Source organism: Crocodylus porosus, unplaced genomic scaffold (assembly GCF_001723895.1).
Source record: "Crocodylus porosus isolate Cpor-Errol unplaced genomic scaffold, CroPor_comp1, whole genome shotgun sequence".
Lineage (NCBI taxonomy): Eukaryota > Metazoa > Chordata > Crocodylia > Crocodylidae > Crocodylus > Crocodylus porosus.
In genome coordinates, this window is record NW_017728914.1 from 8,859,540 (window position 1) to 8,880,869 (window position 21,330).

Genomic DNA, 21,330 nt, shown 5'->3' on the forward strand with positions numbered 1-21,330 from the left:
AAGCTATCTTCTTCAGGTCTCAACATCACTTCGACAATTTCAAAATCTCTGAGTTCAGCAGTAAGCTAAGTTCACATGAGCTTTTTGTTCCAAGTTGTGATTCTATACACCTATTTCATATTGCTGAAGGCAGGCCGGCATGGACATGGATTATTCTTTTTGCCATGACTGCACCCCAACTATACTCACTTTTGAATTAAAGACGGCACATTCTTCAGAAAAAAATTAAAAGCTCAAATATAGATCAGGTCTGGAAAGAAACTTCATTAAATGTTCCCAATCCTGGTGTATTTCAGTGCAAATTTAAAATAATTTTCCTCTAGCTAAATATGATTAGTCTCTTGTAGGGAAACGGATTGGAAACTGATCTAAGAGTTTGAAGAGGGAAGAAACAATAACAGTGAGCTGGAACAGATTTTCAGTAATAAAGGTAACAGCAGCAAAGAGCCAAGAGGAAACAGCTGACCATCTGGTACAAAGTGAAACAACAGTGGGGGAAAAGGGAAGTCAGCAGCAGAGTCCATGTACAGTTGGACAATGTATCTTTGCTTATGTAATACACAGGAATAAAGATGTGATTACATAAACAAGCTTAAGGTAGCATCTCTGAGTAATCATCTACAGTTGCTCTGCAGTTATTATAAGGACCAAAAACTAAAATCAAACAAACCCTTAAATTGATTATTCTTTTCAAGCTACACACAGTGGTGACAACAGAAGGCAAAATGAAATTAAAAAAAACATGGAGTGCATGCACAGAGACAGACTTAATAAAAAGCTTGACTTGTCAAATCAGTGCATGGGGCTTCTACTCCCAAGTGAATGGGAGCTTCACACTTAAAATGTACTTTTAATGTTCATACAAAGAAAACTGGGCTCAATTTATAATTTTTCCTGACAATTATGTTATCCACTGCACAACACCAACTACATTAGGCATAATTTAGGAGGATTTTCCACAGCTATTCCCAAGGAATTTACCAAAGCCTTTTCTACTCTATGACCAAAAGCAGACACTTAGCAGCAGAGCATGCTCTCATGCTATCAAAAGGTAAAGGCATTTTTAGCAATGTGCCATGAAGGCTTGCATAACTCACTGCAGTCCACAGGTTTTCATGACAAAATGCCTAAACTGTCTTCATCGTAGCACCAGTGTAGTTAAATTCCTGCTGAAGAAAGGGTAGCATTTCTCCCAGGTCAAGGGACAGACATTCAAAAAGCCAGACGCTTGGCCCGGCTGTACGAGCAATCATGGTCCATGGGCCAGGTGCCCAGAGACTGGAAACTAACTAATGTTAGTTATAAGAAAGGGAGAAAGGAGGACCCAGGAAACTATAGGCCCATCCGCCTCAAATCAGTCTTGGGGAAAATCCTTGAAAAAATTATCAAGAATCACATCTGTGAGGGGCCAGCAGGGGAGATCATGCCCAGGGGAAATCAACATGGGTTCATCAAAGGCAGGCCCTGCCAGACCAACCTGATGGCCTTTTATGACCAGGTAACTAAATCCATGGATGATGGTGTCGCCATAGAGGTAGTCTTTCTGGACTTTAAGAAGGCCTTTGACACTCTCTCACACCCCATTCTCATTAATAAACTGAGTGACTGTGGCATTGAAGTCTACACAGTTGGATGGGTCAAAAATTGGCTGATGGGGCGCACCCAGAGAGTGGTGGTGGATGTGTCATACTCAACCTGGTGGGATGTGAATAGTGGGGTCCCCCAGGGCTCAGTCCTGGGGCCTACACTGTTCAACATCTTCATCAGCGACTTGGACGAGGGGGTGGAAAACACATTGTCCAAGTTTGCCAATGACACCAAAATGTGGGGAGAGGTAGGCATGCTCAAAGGGAGAGAGAGGCTGCAATTAGATTTAGACAGACTATAGAAGTGGGTGGATGGTTACAGGATGGGCTTCAATGTAGATAAATGCAGAGTGCTGCACCTGGGGAGAAGGAATCCACAGCATACAGATAAGCTGGGGAGCTCCCCCCTTGCAAGCACAGAAGCAGAAAAGGATCTTGGAGTCATTATCAGCTTCCCTCACCCACAGAGTGTCCCCCCACCCACAAGGAATAGGCTTATGCCCAGAGACACTGTGACAGGGGCTGCATCCCTCGTCAGGGTCGCTCCCCGCTTGCCATTCCAGGAGCATGGGTGGGGCCTCTTAGGTGGGGGACAGGAAAGGGGATTATCCTCCTTTTCTCCAGTGTCTGGCAGAGGAAGTAGGAGGGGACTATCCTGCTGCTCACTCCCTGCAGGGAGCAGGTGGCAGCGGCAGTTGGAGCAAGCAGACCCCGCTGCAGTACCCAGGGCCAGATGTGGAAATAACCCCCATCCCTGCCCTTCACCTAAGGGGCCATTCTGCCCAGTCCCTGGTCCTGCCTCCCCCCAGAGCAGTGAGTGGGGAGTGACCCAGATGGGGGCTTCAGCCCCTGTCATGGTCTCCTGGAGTGTGAGCCTCTTCTTGGCAGAGGGGTCACATTGCAGGTGGGGAAAGCTGCTGCAGACTGTGTGAGGCAAGCAGCAGTGGTGGTGGCACTAGGAGGGCTTGGGCGGCTTTGGCTCCCTCTGAACCCTGGTGCCACCACTTGCCCCATACAGTCCATGGCAGCTCCGAACCCAATCAGAACCCCACACTGGGAAGAGGCTTGCACTCCCCAGACACCAGGAAAGGAGCTGCTGCCCCATTAGTGCCCTGCCCCCTCGCTGCTCCAGCGGCAAGAGTGGGATGTGGCCAGAGCCCGGCTGGCAGGACCCTTTAGGCAGGGGGTAGGGAGGGGGAATTATTCCCCCCTCCCTCTGGCTTCTGGCAGAAGGGGCTTATCCCACTCCTCCTCCATGCAGGGGGTGACTGGGCAGTGGCAGTTGGGGTGTACAGACCCGGCTGCAGTCCCCAACGAGCAGAGGAGGAAAGGGGGGAATAATCCCTCCTCCCAATCTCCTCCATCTAAGCGGGCCAGCCATCTGGCTGTGACCTGTCCTTGCCACTGTAGCAGTGAGGGGGAGCAGACCCTGGCTCAGTTCCATACTGGTGGGATGGGGGGTGGGAATTCAACCTCCTCCCTGGTCAGTTCACTCCAGGCCTCTGCCCAGGGCTTGCCATGGCCCTGCCACTGGAGCAGACAGTGGAGAAATGCAGGTTATGCTGGTGGGATGGAGCAGGGGTGGGGAAATGAATATCTTCCTTGATCTCTTCTTGGGCCAGCATCTGGCTGGGCCCCCTCCCCTGCCTGTCCCTGCTCTGGCTGGGGAGAAGAGGGGTGGAGCCAGTCCTGTTCCACTGGAATGGAGTGTCCAGCCCAGAGAGCAGGGTGGGATGCTGAGGGACTCTAATTTAACTTAAACCAGGAAGGAGTCTGGGACAAAAGTTGCATAAACGAGTTTGAGCTCAATCAGTTAAGTCTGATACTATTTAACTACTGGCTAGTTCCACACTAGAGCACCCTCGTGTCCCAACCAGTCCCTCCACATCTTATTGAGCCAGGGGGGTGGGGTCTGGGCTGGCAGGCTGGCCTGCAGAGCCCCCCTGCCAGCTGGGGCTGCTCTGACCTGGCTCAACATGCTACAGTCCCAGGTGCATGTTCAAACAGTGCTCCCAGGAGGAATAAACTTCAGAGCAATTAGCTCCAGAGTTTGTTGGTTTGCATTAATTGCATGTGTAGATGCACCCCATGTGTATATACTTGTGTTTCATGTGTCCTTATCCCCTTTGTGAAACTTTGGACAATACTAATTCTGATCAGCAGCCAAGGAGAGAGATCAGATGCTGGGAGAAGAGAAGGAAGTGGTTGTGGTTTTGGCCAAATCTGGTTCAAGCTGCTAGAAGGAATGGGCAGGTTCATACTGTGTGTGCCTCTCCTTCTAAAACTTGACATACAGCCAAGCCAATCAAGCTTTTAAGGAAAAATATCATGATCAGTAAGGGCTACTGCTATAATGCAAAGCTTAGGTTGATTTTCAATTGCAGAATTATAGACAACATAGGAAAGAGTTTGCTACATTTGCTTTTGTGTGTTGCTAAGAAAAAGGCCAACCATTGGTTTGGTCAGGGCCCTTTTAAAACAATTAAGTTTTTCAAAGGAGACTATTGAGAAAAGTGAACTATGGAATGAAGCCAGTCTCAATTTTCACACACAAATATTTGGCTTTTTTAAATAAGAATTCATTAAAATATGTGTTTAAATATTAAAATGAAATTAACATTTTTGCTTATGATCCAAATTTATTTTAAAATACCTAATGTAGGCATAAAAATGTAATAACATGTAGATACTCTAAGTGTAGGAGTTATAAAAGTACCAAACATTGACCTTACTGCTCCCACTGTAATCAGAAAAAAAAGACTTCAGTGGAAACAGAGGCCAATATAAAATCCCACTTCAAATATCTTACACACAACACCATGACTGTCCCTTGGTTTATTAATAACTGAACTCTGGGAGCCTTTACATATTGCTGTAATCTCCAAGACTGCAGAAATGGTATATGCAGCTCCTATTTCAGTTGGGCCAATTAGCAGTTTTAATTTTTCCCCAGAAAAACACAACCTCTTTACACACTGGCCAAAATGGACACACAATTCCAGCTCTCATTATAGAAGCACCCCACTACACTCAGCTACATTTACCTCCCACGGCAATCAATGCAGGCCCTCAAATCTCAGCAGTTTGGTGAAGGCTTAGAGGTTTCCCAGAACCACTTGCCTGTAACAGACCAGATAGGATAATCCCTTCATCTCTACTGAGATCTCAGATTAATGTACAATTAATATAGTAGTTGCTCAGGGCTGTAAGAACTCTATGCAAGGAAACAGAATATTTATGTACAAGAATGAAGAGCTATATTCTACAGTGCTGTGTTGTTTGGCCTACTCATTGGAACAGAATATTGCCTATACAGGTTATTTTATTGAAAAGTCATTTCAGGAACAGGTCACCAAGCTCTTCCCTTAGATCAGGGAAAGAAGGAAAGTTAAAGACTCCTAGATAATGCTTGCTGGCAGAAGCAAGGAGAACTGTATTCTGAGCAGAAAGAAACTGAAGTCTTGGATTTTATACATAGTATTAATTGATGACCTGCACCCATCAAAGCAACAAGACAAGAAAACTACAGTATGTTATTTCATTAATATCTTCTGAAAGTCGCTCCTAAATTATTTTAAGGTTATATTTAATGTTTTCTATAGCAGTAATAAACACTGTGCCTAAGCATATCAATATATTTTCTCACAACACATCGTTTCTCCCAAAATCAGCCCCCCACAAAATCAGGTTGCATGTAGTAAGCTGATTCTATGCCTGGGATAGCAGCACCTTGCTTCACAGTGCAACCGCTGTTGCATTACTTGGCAAGCAGCTGATGCAATTATTATACTTAAAGGTTCATTGTTCTTCATCCCAGAGGTGTTAAGGATCATCTCTCCTTTTAACAGTCTTGATATTCTACTTATGAAACCAACTTTTCTAAGGGCAATTTTATTGTCTGCTAGCTGTTCCTGGTCTCTCTCCCCTATTTAACAGCTTTGGAGACTCTTTATCTCTTCTCAAAATCCACCCATGGAAATCAGTATTCAGAAGCAGCTAGGATTTCAGCTCTAGTTAAGCAGGAAAGGAAGGGTGAGTCACCTACAGATTAGGCTCCATCCTTGCTCTATGCGGTGATATGTCTGCAAAAATCTTTTTTTCTTCATTCTTCCTTTCAAAAACAAGGTGCATCTTATATTCAGGGGGTGTTGTATGGGAAAAAATACAGAATTTTCATCTTGCATAACAGACAACTGAGGCTGATTATAATTAAAACAATAAATATACTTTTTGCGGTGTGTATAGTCACTAATTACATTTATGCAGTAATGTAATTAGATTTTTAATTGCAGAATTTTAAAACAGCAGTGTTCCATCTATTCATCAGTATTTTATTACCTTGTACTATACGGAATTGTTTATTAAATTGCTCTTTATGTGCAAAATGAAATGTTTATGGTGTCATGTTTATGGTGTCAATTTTTTGCCATTTTAATTTAGTACTACATACGCAATACATTCTTTTTTTTTTTACAGAACTATCAAAGCCAGGATGTACATTTGATAGATGCTGTATCATCACATATGCAAAACAAGCAGCATCCTTTTCACAGCATTCTAACAAACAACTTAAATGCAGGGAAATCACTAGATCATTATAATATGTGCTTTACACTCATCCTAATTCTCTTCTAATTTAAAATAGTGCAATTCCTTAGGGCTAGATTGGATCATATTACAGTTTTACAGTGGCAGGGGTTTGTAAACAGTTGTGAGACTTTGGGCGTAGTTGGACAAAAATAAAAAAAAGACTCCTCCTTCTTAGAGATGTAATCTGGACCCAAAATTGAACAAAGTTTGGATTCAAGGAGTTGAATTTCAGCACATTCAATGAACTTCAGAAAAGGTTACATTCAAGCTTTTAGTATTGGCATTATCCATTGTAAAGGATTGCTGTTTTGGGGTCTGTATGAAGGAAAGAGTAATTTTATTTGCTCAACTTCTCTTTCAAAGACACTGATAAAACTGTGAGGTCTAAATCACTCACAATCTTTGTTGGCCCATAGACAACAATGGCAAGAAAGTAATGCACCCCGTGCAGCAGCATAAGAATGTAAGACCTGCCATTTGCTGTGTCAGTCCATAGGTCCATCTTGTCCAGTATCCTGTGTTACACAGTGGCAGGGAGTGGATGCTGAAAGGGAGAGAGAACTGGATATGACCAGGGTTTCTTCTTCGCACTCACTTGCAGTACTCCAGCATTTAAGGTGGAGGAAGTTCCGATTCAGAGGCTGTACTCCTAATTCCTCTGCTCATTAGCTAAGTACCCCCCTTTCCTCCAAGAATTTGTCCAGTCCTCTTTTGTATCTGGCTAAACTGTCAGCTTCCACAACATCTGGAAGCAATAAGTTCCACACTTTAAATGACATGCTGGCCATGTCTACATGAGACACTTACTGTGCAGTAGCTTGTACTACTGCTCAGTAGCATTGTGGGGCAAACTGCGACGTAATGCTATTGCACGTGTAGCAGACTTGCCTTTTGGAGAATGGATTGAGTCTCAGGCTTGAAATCTTGCTGTTTTGATTGGTGGAGCCCATCCACTAATCAGGAGGCAGCAGGAGGAGTGAAGTCACACCCCTGTCCTAAGGGGAGAGGGAGAGGAGTTCCTTGCCCCAACCCCTGACCTGATTGAAGACTGCAACACTCAGGTCTGGAAGACTTCAGGGGTGAAGCCCCCATAGAGTTTAAAAGGAGCTGCATGCCCAGCAGAACACATCCGGGAGAGAGAAGAATGGGGCTTAGAAGAGCTGAGGAGAGCTGCTCAGCAGGGCAAAGCAGTAGCCCAGAAGTGCCCCTGAAGACTTCCATCAGTGGGGAATGGAGGATGGCTCCAGCAGCTAGGCTCTCAATGTGCAGCACAATGCACAGTGTCCAGACCCTGGGAGCTGCGTGAGGTGGCTCAGGTCTGCAACCTCTGGCGTGCAGCCAGAGACACGGTGCACAGGATGGTGCACAGAGTAGGACCTTTTGGAGTGCTTGGGCAGCTCAGGTCCTCAAACCCCGGGGCAAGGCTGGGAGCTTAGTGCAGGAGGCACTGCACGGAGGGTCCGGGAGCAGACCGAGCCTGGTGCTGCATGAGGCAGCCCAGGCCTCCAACCCATAGCAAAAGGTTGAGTCCAGGGAGCCAGATGGCGCTTAGGCTACTGAGCCAGCAAACAGGGCCAAGCCAGAGGCCCCAGAAGGCCTGCGTACAGGAGCCTTGTTGAGTTGAAGAGAAAAGAGAATTCCTACAGGGGAGGGGGAGTCCCCCCCTGAATAGTTAAGGGCTCCTGAAAGTGGAGATCCCACTGGGAGGGCCCCTCTAAAGTTACCAGTTTCCTTGTAGGGCTTGGGAAAAGCCCAAGGCCATTAGAGTTTCCTCTTGGGATTAAGTTTATATTTGGGGTTCTTGTGCCATAAGTGGTATGACATCATGCCTTATATTTTGTGAACTCCCATGTTTCTAAATTAATAGATAAGTAGTGTTCTAGGGCTCTGCTGGGACCCCCTGTTGCTGTTATTTCATCTGTTGTTTACTTGTATTTCTTTGTGGCTTATTTGTTGTTCACCCATACTTATCTATAGTTTATCTGTTGGCTATCTATGTTTATTTTGGGGTTCATCTGTTGCAGATCAGATGCTTACCTGTAACTAACTGTATCTGGAGCACTGGTATAAGGTTTTACATCATTTACCCAGAGGGCATTGTTTATGTTACTGGTTTAGATATCTTATAAATATATATATTTTTTACCTATGTTTATATCCACGTTCCATTCCCTTGTGATAAATTAATGTAAATAGATTTGTATATAGTTAAGTCCCCTGACTGTCCTGGTCTGGTTCTATAGAGACAGAGGGAAACTGAGCGATCTGTGGGTCCTGCCCCTCCAAAGCACACCTGCCAGGTAACAATCACCTTCAATTGGAGAAGAGGAGTACATACCAAGTTACCTGGGCTACATGCAGTAGTAATGAGCTATCGGGAAGCCAGCATCACCAGGAAGCCATGTGGGGATTCTACTGTGCAGTAACACGAGTTACTGTGCAGTCATTTAGTATTTGGGTATGTAAGTACTAAATGACTGCACAGTAATAACTATGCAGTCAACATCTCATGTAGACACAGCTGCTGTGTGAAAAAAACTTCCTTTTGTTAGTTTTAAACAGGGGAGATGGAAAGGAGATGCATGGGAGTGCACATGCACCCCCTGAGAGTGCCGATGCACCCTGTGCCTGGCTGCACTCCCTTTAGCCAGCGGGCAGGGGGGCAGACGGGAGCTCCAGTGCCCACCCTGCAAGCACTGGCCATGGAGCAGGGCCTCTAGCAAGAGTGGCTGTGCCACTTCCGGAAGTGGCACAGCTACTTTTACAGTGAGTGAGATCAGCCACGGGGGACCCCCTCCGACTCGAGGCATGTGCCACCCCTGACTCAAAAGGCACCAGGCACCCATGGTTTTAAACTTTCTACCTGCTAGTTTCATTTAGTGAGAGCTATGTCTTGTATTGTGAAAGAGAGAGTAAAAAATAAAGCCCTATTCACTTTATGTTCACCATTTAGTATTTTGTAAACACTTATGTTTCCCTTCAAGCATCTTTTTTCTGAATTGAACAGGACTAGCTTTTTTACTATCTTCTCTATACCACTAATCATCTTGTTACCATTCTCTGTACCTTTCCTATTTCTTCTATATCCCTTTTGAGGCATGGGGACCAGAACTGGGCACAGCATTTTGTTTAAAATTCCCTTTTTAATAATCCCTAATCTTTTGTTTGCATTTTGGCCGGCTGGTATGCACTGAGCTAACATTTTCAGTGAGCTGCCCAGTGACTCCAAATCTCTTTCCTGCCCAGTAGCAACTACTGTTGCTATCATCATGTAAACATTATAGTTTAATCCCTCCTGTCAATGACAGTTTTAAATTTTCTAATGGCAGTGAGTATGGTGACGTGGTCTTACAGGCAACAAGTTGCTTTTGGAAGTGGGCTGGGGCATTCTCCAATTCTCTGGTATTACTCTTGTAGAGATTAGTGTTACCGTTATAATAGGGCATGATGGCCCTCACTAACAGCTAAGTGAATCAACTGCTGTAATACTGACTTTCAAACAGTTAGGTTTTTAAAAAAATATTTGGAGAACATACTACAACGAAGTACATTTATTTGTTGGCCATTTTAGTTATTTACATTATAACTGATCTTTATTTAACTTTGCTCCCGTTTCAGCAAATAAAAGGTTTGATTTTTATATGAATACATATTTTATTTATTTGTTAAAACAGTGCACTCCTACCTTTTCAGTGCTAGCTTTTTTTAAAGACTGTTATGAACTTTCTTCCCATCTCGCATAGATCACTCAACTTACTTTCTCCCAGGTCTATCACATTCTAAATCTAAAATTCCACCATTATTCTTTAGTTTCTAATGGTTTTATAAAAGATATTAATCTCCATCTGATAGCCCCAAGAGCAAATAAATTTCACTATTTTTGAAGAAAGAAAATTCAAATTTAAAAATAATTGCATTTAGAAAGGAAAATTAATATTTTACACAGGCAAATTAACAACAATACGCATTTTTGTTTCAAATAATTACTTGGATTTTTTTCACAATACTTATTAAATGAAATTTGGCAGGAAATTTTGCTTTTTTATCCATCTAAAATTTATCTGAATTCTCTAATACTGTAGAGGGATTTCAATTAAAAGAAATGAGGTAGACACTTTATACCACCACTGTAATGTAGCAGGATGCTCTTACCACATAAATTATCTTAAAGAACATTTGTGTAAAGGCCTAAACCCAGATTTGTATGGAAGGGTTTGTTTGTGAGCTTCTTTGTGACATCCTGGCCACCTGTTTTGGTTCCAAATTGCAATGGAATCAGAACACAAATCACTTCCATTTTAGTGGGTTGGAAATGCTCATTTCCAGGGTGAAGGAGAAGATCCTAGGGACATCTGACGGGCTAAGGCAGCCTTCAGTACAGTACCGAACACATCAGTACACACATACGGTGACGATATTATCATACACCACCTAGTTATTTCAACAGCATGGCTTGCTATGTCTAAAGAAAAATAAATCAAATAGTTGTACGATTAATCTGTATTTTTTTTACTTTTCACATACTTAGTACACTTGAGAGGTTTGTAAAAATATCAGCTAAGTGTATGCTATTTAAATTGTTGCTTCCTCATTTCAGCAGTCAGATCTTTCTGTAGTCAATTAGCAATAAGATAGGTCTCAAACTACTTTTAATCTCTGTTGACTAATACGATATATAGAGCACAAGCTTTAATGAAACCAAACTCACTTAATCAGATGAAGATATATACACACACACACACACACATACATATTACTTAATTGTCTACAAAGTTACATACCTATCCTGCCTTTTGCTTGACTTTAGGCTAACATGGCTAATTAGGTCTCTACTTTTATCTCTGGCATGAATAAAGCTTACAGTTTACTATGGAGTTCAGTAAGGGTACGAAGAGGTATAGGTTATACAGAAAAAAATAATTCATTTTAAAAGCACAAATGCACAGACTGATGAGAAAGATTTGGGTTTCAGAAAAATCTCTGGAATTCTCCAGCAGAATATTAACAACCGCAAGTACACACAGGCTACGTCTACATGAGATGCTAAATAGCGGGCAAAAATCGTGTAGTGGGCAAAAATCACGCTAATGTGTAATAGAATTAATCTATTGTACATTAGTGTCACAAAAAAGTGTGCACTGGCACTAGTGCACAGTAGCACCAATTACACCGCGTTAAGTTTTAGTGCCATAATTATGGTGCATTAATAAACATGTAGACACGCCCACTTGTTCATAAACTTTCACAAGCACCTGGTTTGTATACAGCACCATGAACGGTACCATAATGAAGGGTTAGCAAGCACAGCTCCAACTGCTGATGCCAATTTAGGAGGGGTGCTAGTCACCCCTACTACTCTTTCTGTAAAAGCAACAGCTGGGGCAGGAGGACCGTGTGGCAGCAGCAACAGCAGTAGTAGGCAGGGACTGTTTTTGAGTCCACAGCCTAGGTGATACTTTTGTTTTCCCAGCTCCTGCTCCTTGTTATACCTTTGCCCCTAAATGCCTAGGCTTACAATTTCATTTATGTGGCACACATATAAGTTTGGTAAATTTAAACTCGTGTTGGATTCACAGATTTGAGGTGCCAAAAGAGAGACCATTTAATAATCCAAGTTGACCCTATTCTATAATAAATAATATAATGTTACCCAGTTAACCTTAACCCTGCACTGTATTGAATAAAGTGTATCTAATTTGTGTTTCTTAGAAGAAATCTATTTCTTATCTTCCTAGGATGCATACACAAGGAAAATGAAAATTCTGGTATAACATTCAACAATGATAATCATAACACATTAGAAGTATTTATTACATACTAGAAAAATCTTTCATGTCATTGAAAGGCATAAGGATTGTGACAGAAAATAAAACAGAAAACACATCATTATATAAATTTTATAGTGCAGACTAATTTGCAATGCTGCAGAAATGGAACAGGTTCAGATGACATGAGGAAGAACTTTCATCTGAGAAGAGAGATCAAAAGCTTGAAAACACTTAGAAAGGAGATGAGTAAAAAGGGATGTGATAAAATTATGCAAAAATAATGAATGATATAGAGAAGATAGCAGGGGTGTGCACATGCAGTTTGGAACTGCATACTGTCTATGGTGCTGCAAACTACACACATGGCACATGTATGCATTCACTGCACTACTACTTTGCACTCTGGTGGGTTTTTTTGACATTGGGGGATCCCAGTATCAAGAAAACCCAGACCAGAAAAAAGTGGGGCATCACACATGGCAGCATGAACACTGCATGACCCTGGATGCTGGGGGGGCATGACGACCGCCTGCAGGCAGCAGCAGTGGTGGCACGGCAGCGGTAAATGGGGGGCTCCCACAGCCAGCTGCAACAGTGGCAGGCTGAGCATGGTGCTCCCACAGATGGCCCCAGTAGTGTCAGTGGCACGGCAAGGGTGGCAAGTACTGACCAGCGGTCGGCGACCACTCACAGATGCTGCCACCAGCGTCAGCAATATTTGGGGACAACCCACAGACGCCACTGGCAGTGTTGGCAGCAAGGGGGGTGGGGTGGCGAGTGGCACCTGCCTGTAGGTACTGCCAGTAGTGTCAGTAGTGCTTTTTGCAAGGGATGCACAACCAATCCCAGGTGGTGCACGTTCACCTGTGTGCACCCCTTACCTGTTTCCAATGCATGGTGGCAGTGTGCATTGGCCAAAACTGGAGCCTGGCCAGCCAGAGCCACACTCCAACTGCTGCCAGGCTCCATGCATCCAGATTGCCACTGCTGGAGCCCTGGGATATCCCCAGAATCCCAGGTAAAGCTCCTGGGGCCAGCCCAGGTTGACTGCAGAGTGCATGTATGGGGCAATCCCTAGCTGTTCCACAAATATGTGCTGCTGCTACTTGTCCTTGGAAAATGCACATTCCTGCTCATGGATATGTGCTCTAGGAGTCTGTCATAACAAAGAAAAAAGGGGATCCTCAACGTAAATAAAAGGTGCATTCAAAGCTGATAAAAGACAATGCTTCACAATATCCGATTAGGCTGTAGAAATCATTGCCAAGGATGCTTCTGAGGCCAAGAACTAAATGAGATTCAAAGTAGGATTGCACATTTATATAAGAACACTGGTTTTTAAAAAAAAATGGAGTTTGGAAGGACTACAGAATTCTATGCTTCAGCTCTTAAACCAGGCTAACTATTTAGGAATTAGAATGAAAACCTTAATTGGTGAAGAGTATAGGGGCCCAATTGTATTTCAGAGTTTCTTGCAACTTTCCCTAAAGCATTTGCCACAGGTCACAATAAAAAGATGGTGCAGTGGATGAAATGTACCCACAGTTCTAAGCCAGTCTGGCAATTTCTATGTTTTTTTTTCCATGGCTAGAAAATAAATTAGCAGTCTGAATTACTGACAGTACATCTCCCTGAGAAAATTAAGTTTTCCACCTGTGTATTTGAGCACCCTCCTATCTCTCTTAAGCATACCCTTTCCAAGTTAATTTTTTTAAAAGTTTCATGACTGCAAGCAAGAGAAAAGTATTATGTTAGAACTTGCTTTGATGAAGATAAAAGTAATAAGCTAAGGTGTTCTTTTACATCTATATCATGCTTTAATAAAAGCTTTAAAAACAGATCAAGTCATATAATGGTAGGGGTATAAAGCCCCACTGAGTTCAATGGAGTTACACAGGCACAAAGGTCCCTGCACACTTTAAACTTTTATAATAGAGACTTGAAAAACAATTTCTACAAATTGATTTTAAAATAATGTGCTTTCTATATTGTTGCTGCAAATAACTGTAGAGGCCAATTTTGTGTATTGGACAGTTATCTGATGAATATATGTAATCAAGTAGGTGACAAGTAACTGTCCTCATTTGTACCTACAGTTAATTGGATCACAGCAATTGTTTCTAGGCAAGGATGTTGGTGGCATTATTTTACAGGTGTCCCCCTCTTTTATCATTTAAAACATACACACAATAGTTGATAAGTATACATTAACAACATGCTGTAGAAGATTCAAAGACGAATTCATAATTACCAATGTTATCCTCATACATAAGCAAAAAATACACCCCAAGTCCAATAACTACATACAATGTATTAAAAACAAGTATGAAATAGAAGTGGTATTGAAAAAAACAATCAATCATGAAATTCTAAAACCAAATGTTATATTCTTGGTGTTCAGTGATAAAAGAGGGTTCAATGTCCATCAGCCAAGAGGTAGGGGAAGTATGATTATAAACATAAAACTAAGAGTGGCATAACAAAACAAAGCAAGAAATACCTTTAACATGAGTATAACACCAATCAAGGAACAACTGAGATTCTGCTTTAGAAAAGAAAAAGAATTTATATTTTCTATAGTAAGAGAAAATAAGTTCATGGTTGAGTTTAGCTGTTGCAATTATATGATTCTGAATGGTGGGATTTTTGAAAGAGCAGAAAGGAAAAGAAATGGGATACCAGGTGCACGAGATTTGGAAGAAGATATAGCAAAAGTAAAGGCAGATTTGCAAGTGGGACATAGCACCAGTCAAAGCAAATTGTGGTTTCCACTCCTGTTTACTCTATCGCTTGCAGGCTTCACAGAGTACATGGGCTCTTTAATGGTTAATGCTACATGATACACCCTAAGTTAGTTAGTCAAAGGAATGCTCATGTAAAATATATTGCATGTCTTCAAAATATGAGCTCATGGAATGGAATGAGCTGTTCTCACTGAGCAGAAGTGGATCTTACTATCATAAAATATTATAATTAACTTTCCTGCCAGAGTATCGTGGCGACATGCAAAATATATGTAAATAAATTAATAAGATGTAAAAATGTTAATAATTCAGCTAAAGGCAATGATGCACATCTCAACCTTTTGTAATCTGTTTGTCAAATGACTGACTCAAATAAAACAGATGTGACCGTTCAAATGTAAAGCTGAACAAAAAAATGTCGGGTGTGTGATCACAACGCTCACTGACTCATAACAAGCCTCTTTGTACCGACACACAGGAGGAGAAAGTTATAACAACAGTTCTCCATGTGTAACTCAAAGGACAACCAGATACAACATCTGCACATAGAAATGTGAAAATTGAATTAAAAACACTGAGCATTGCTTGGTAGGACATTATGGGGTTTTAGTCAGACAAACATGGAATTCATCAAAAAATGACAAGAACAAGCAACAGTAGGCTCAATTTATGAAAGATTAACAATTAGAGGTTTAAATTCCGTGTCTCAATATCTGTCAGATTTCTAATGTGGAACAAACCTTCGAGAACTAAACAAGACTCAGAGACAATGTCAGTAATCTCATTACAAGCTGCTTCTGTGTGTTATTTTTCAAATTCAACCAACTATTTTATTCATGTGTGGCATCTAGGCCCACGTAAGAGGTATTTAGGCTTCACATTCCCATTTGAATAAGTGGAAGTTATGGCATCAGTGAGAATGAGACTTAGGTGACAACATTATTTCTTAATGTATCTATATATAAAACCAAACAGAATGAGGACTAAATCTGCAAGAATCACTAACTAGTACAATATACAACACCACCTTAAAGCTTGCATTCAACACTTTTAAATTTGTTTTTCTTTCCTAATTTTGTTGCAGCTGATTCTAAATTGTTTCTCGTGTGCGCCTTATTAGCAAAAATTTAAAGCTTTTTGCTTTGGTTATAGATTTGAAGTTTTACGGAGCACCAGGAATGAAACCAACAGCCTATGTATTTTATCTATCCAAGCCACATGCCAATATTCAGTTTCTCCTGGGAAGAGTCACTGCTCTCCCAAGAGAAACATGAATGTACAGATGTTCAGGATTTTCCTGGAATAAACATGGCAATTCTGGGAGAAAAATAACCTGGGAACAACCAAAGTAATGACTCCCAGGAGAGTTTCTCCTGAGAGTGCGAACATCTGTACATATTCTTTTCCGAAAGAAGCCATACCACAATTCTCCAGTGTACCAGGGTGCTTTGCTTCTGCCCCTTTCTCCCCACTCCCTGAGGTAGTATGTTGCTCAGTGGATTCTTGCTTCTCCAAACATCCAGGCGGCAGAAAAAATCCTTATCACAATCCAAAATTACTCCTCAGGGAGTCACAGATTCTGGGTCAAACATTCAGGGCTGCCTCGGGGATTGCTGCCATTCTGTTGCCAGGCAGAATCTACAACGCATACTAGGATATGTGCACAGGGTTCCCCCGGCTGCACTATGTTAGCACTGGAAACTGCCTGCTCTTCAGGGCCTCAGCATTCAAATGTCTTTTCAGGGGGTCTCTGAATAACCTTTTTCTAGCAGGAGAACCAATCTGGTAAAATTCTCCCAGATTATTTGAATGTGTCTACGCAGCCTCAGTTATTAATGCAAAGGGACACTTTGATTTACTGAACCTTCCAACTGACCAAGTACATGTCCCAGTAAATTCTATATTGCTACCCCTAATGAACTCATTAATAAACTTAACAATGATTAACAATACAATTCAGAACAATTTTGTGAATGCCACTTTTTTTTTTTTTTTTTTTTTTTTAAGTACTGAGGGCAAAGTTATTTTCTACCGAGGCATGGAGAAGGGAAGAGCATGTGAAAATTATGATCAAAGTCCATATGATCAAAGTAACAAGCCAAATCAGGAAGTCCAAGCTAGTGAAGTCAGGATGATGGAAAAATTCCTAACCAAAAGAAGAAAGTTACTATTCACTTAAATCTACAACAATTCCACTACCTGCCTGCAGAGCCATCCCTTGGTGGGGGAAGGGGGATGAATCAGGGCAACTGCCCAGGGCCACGTGGTTTTGGGGGCCCTGTGAGCAGTGCCGTACAGGCCCCACCGGCCGCCATATGCCACCAGCTCTGCATTCCCGCTCTTTACCCCCTCCCCGCCACTCTGGCTACTTGCTACCCCACTTTGTAATCAGCCTGCTCACCACCCTCCCCTGCTCTGGCCATTCACCACTCCCTCTCCCCCTGCACAGGTCCCACACAGGCTGATATGCCCCTGGCCCCGCACAGCCCTAGGGTTCAGCTCTGCCTGCCTGAAACTTTCAGTAAGGACCTTTTACTTCCTGTAGGCAAAAAAGGACTTGCTCACAAGCAAATAATTTTAGCAATGCTGTCTTGTCACTAAGGAGATTTTAAAGAGCTGTATGGATTTTCTAGGCCTCTGAAGAAAAAGCTCTGCTCAGAAGTTCTGTTTCATACTGAAGTTTACAGATTTAGTGCATAGACTCATGAAGACTGAAAAGAATGAAAAAAAAAATCTACATGGGGTAGCAGTTGGCCCAGTTGTTGATACATGCATGAAATTAAAGCTTGGATTTATATTCAATAGGCCACAATTTGGTTTGTCCTATGTCACTTATTTCTTTACATTAAGGATCCAAGCTTCCCAATGGACAAGCTACAAAAACACAGAAGGGAAATTAATAGATTAATAGTTATTTTTAAGACAAGAAGGAACCACTGTGATCTGCACAACATAGAAGAGAGTTCTCCTAACCTCCTCCATCCTATCCAAGAACTTGCAGTTGATCTAAAGTCAGTGTTTCTCAAACTGGGATAGGCATATCCTGAGGGTATACAGCAAACTTCTGGAGGATCCATAAGAAGGCAGAATAGAAAAACAGAAAAAAGGAAAATGGAAATAAAAATTAGGATTAGGAATAAAAAATGAAGAATTCATCTACAGTATCTCTTAGGCTTTTCAGACAGGTTACTGTGTAGCTGCACTGACAGTGTTATTTCTTTATTATCCATAACACAGAATTACAGAGATATATTGTAACAGAACTGACTTAAAAGAGGCACATGCCTGAAAATAAGTTTGAGAACCACTGAACCAGGGCTTTGTTTAGACATACATCTTCAGTTTCTCAGATGACAGGAGCAAAACCTAAACTCAGAAGGTGATTTATACTGTAGGCCCCTCATGAAAGGAAAAAAGCAATTTCTACCAGAATATTATATTGTATCTATTCAAGCCAAGAGTCCATTGCCTTCATTACAAATGATGTCAGATGCTACAGTACATCATAAACCTACATAAAGAACAAAGCTGAAACTGCTAGAAGTACAGCTGTTGTTTAAAGGGCACTCACAAAATATGCATTTAATTTAGACTTAATAAGAACAAATCCTTAGAATCTGACCTACTTCTAATTTTTGCTTATATTTTTTGTAAATCCTGTAGGATGTTTTAAATGATTCAACAATTTTTATTAAATATTAAAAGATACATACCAGCATTTTTGCACTCATGAGAAATTATTCAACAATAAGTCTCTGCATCCACATAATGAAAAATTAATATACTGCTTAGACTATTAAAAATCAGATGCCCATTTTACATTTCTAAATGGATGCTAAGAAGGACTGTGAAAATATCCTAGCATATGCACAAACAACTTGGACATTCTTCTTTAATTCACCTTACTGTGCTAGAGTAGCATGATGATAAGAATTTTCCATTCACCAGTAGAGCCCAAAAGATGCTCATCACAGTACTTCATTCTTATGTCTTTAAAGTTAAGTGCCCTGACCCATATGAGACTGGCTCCACCATACAAAACATTAAGAGTGGGAACCTTTAGTGTACCATACATTAAGAGTGGGAACCTTTAGTGTACCATATGTTAATTCGATGGTTATTAAGCTTTGATATAATAATCTGATAACTTTCTGACTAAACTGAACACTCCTGCAAGTTGCAACACCAGCTACAATTTGAGCCAGGATTGTCTGACCCATAATTACAAAGGTACTAGCTCTTGTATCGCTCTTGATGTCACTGGGACAGGACTTTGCTTTCTATTGCTCAGAGAAGTGACATGTTCATTTCACTAGGGATCATGGATTTTCATCCTTCCCTTTAATGATCACAACACGTAGCTGGTGTTCTATCATATTAAAAACACCATAAGGTTATGGCATTGCTTGTCCTGAGAGGACAATGAAATGCTTATCTTTGCTTCTGAAATATCTTGACTAAATTATTGAACTCTTTCATTTGGATATCTTCCAGCAGGGACTAGGCACAGGCTGCAATTGATTCTAAATGCCTCAGTCAGGAGTTTTACACATATTGAAGTGTCTAGTCATATTTTACTGACATTACATTGGCTTTCACTTAAATATCTTATTGATTTTGTAATCTTGTGGTATACACTTAAGGCACTTCATGGACTCATTGCACCTTACTTACTAAGCTTAGTAAGTGTTTATTATACAACACTCACTCCATTTTCTGTTTAGATGTTGCTTGCCTGATAATTCCTAGTTTTAAAATATTTTAAAACTGATTTTAAGAAATGGAGAAAAATGTGAATGGAGCAGCCCAAGTCCTGCATTTATTCACAAGAACACATACAATATAGATAGAAAAACTACAAGTTTCTCCTACATAAGTCTGCCAATGTGTTCAAATCTGACACATGGGGAAACTACTGCTACGGGTAATTGGGTACCAACAGGATACTTTAGGATCTATCCTGACTTGTGATCATCAGGTTCAACAAACAGAAGCATATGTAAATGAGAAGAACTAACAATGAACTTTATTGTAGAGCAGTGGTCAAACTCTGCAGACCCCTTGTCCCTCAAACTACCAGCTACACCCCGACTGAGGGACTCTCTCCCAATTCCTCTTTCTTCTAAAGTAAAGGATGTCTCTAACTTATATAACTGCATCTTCCTTCTTAACAATAAATACAAAAATCAAGTCACATAAAAATCAATTGAACACCCATTTTCATAGGAAAGGTTACTAGCACATCATTTTGGACTGAGTCTTTACCACTCATGATTCTATTTCCCCATATACTGCAGCTCTTTTAACAAGGTTTCACTTTCCTCTCAGACCAACAAAGTGTCAAATCCAGTTTCTGATTTATTTTTTGTGTGAAGATTTTCCTTCAAGTCTTAATAGACTTGAATTCTTATACTGGGATCCAATTCACTTGTACTTTTGGCAGCTGTGCCTCTGCACCTAGCACAAAGTTCATTAGATAGTAGTTGTATCCGTGTCCGTAGGTCCATTTTTCCCATATGGACATATTCGCTTCTTGTGATCTGAAACAAATGGTTTCTTCCTATAAAGATTGTCCTGATTTTGAGTAGTGATGGCCAAGAGGATCGTTAAGAGGCATGAATGTTGTGCCTTCTTGTACTACCAGCAACAAACTTAACTAGATTCAGTTTCTCACAAGCTGCCAGACCCAAAATCAGTGTCACTTCCCTAGGTACCACAATGAATGGGAGCTTTTACACTCAGTTTTTATGCTGGATGTTAGTAATGCATCTCCCTTTCACTAGTATATTTGTTCCTGAACAGGCAGTCATTTTGATGCTTGTTGGTTTGAAATTTAATTTTCAATATTTATACTCTGGTAAAATATGAACCTAAGATCCAGAGTCCAATTTAAAGGAAATTATTGTGCCTTCTACTTCCACCAATGAAATCCAGTTCCCCTCACTTTATTCTTTCTTCAGTCATATCTATAAACAATTCTGGTATGTTCTCGGCTGTGCTTGAGGTTTCTCTTGTTGGAATCTGCAATGGTTCCTTTTGTTACAGTTAGAACAGAGCTTTTCAAAGGTAGCACAATGTCTGGGGCCATGTTGCCTTCCACACTTGATACACATCGGCTTCTTTACCTTGTATCCATTTGTGTGCTTCTTGCAAATGGAAAATCCCACCCCCTGATGCAACTTCTGGCCACATTTTTTCATGCCTACTGCATGAATGATCCATTTTTGCTACATTCAGCTCTTCAATTTGGGATTTTGCAGTTTCTGCTGCCCTGCATATTTGGGGAGTCTTTTCTAGAGACACGTCTCCTTCACACAATAACCTTTCTTGTAACACAGTGTTTGCAATGCCACAAAGAATCACATCTCTAATCAGAGATTCTTTCAAGTTCCTAGAAACACAGTTCTTTTTCAGCCCCTTAAGATCTGTAACATACTGCACTATACTTTATTCTGTTATTTGTTTGCACATAGAAAGATCTGTATGTTTCAAGGGTCTCATTCTTTTTTTCTTCTTTTTTTTAAATGGCACTCTTGAAATTTGGACAATATTTTACTTTATTTCATATTTTGATTTTTGCAAAGGTAAATGTGTTATAAAACCAGCCAGGACTTCTTCCCCCACAATATGAAAGAAGACTGA

At 41.1% G+C, this 21,330-nt stretch overlaps 1 protein-coding gene and 1 long non-coding RNA gene across 2 annotated transcripts in view; one reads left to right on the plus strand and one right to left on the minus strand.

Moving 5' to 3' along the window:
• The window catches only part of LOC109309951, a 13,343-nt gene extending 7,188 nt beyond the window's left edge, over positions 1 to 6,155 (plus strand). The window contains exons 2-3 of the long non-coding RNA XR_002101094.1: positions 5,523 to 5,618; positions 6,063 to 6,155. This is a non-coding gene — a long non-coding RNA (uncharacterized LOC109309951). The remainder of the gene's footprint in view (positions 1 to 5,522; positions 5,619 to 6,062) is intronic.
• DOCK2 (dedicator of cytokinesis 2) overlaps positions 1 to 21,330 on the minus strand; it is a 519,632-nt gene that overhangs the window by 192,534 nt on the left and 305,768 nt on the right. The gene's annotated exons all lie outside the window — the stretch shown is intronic.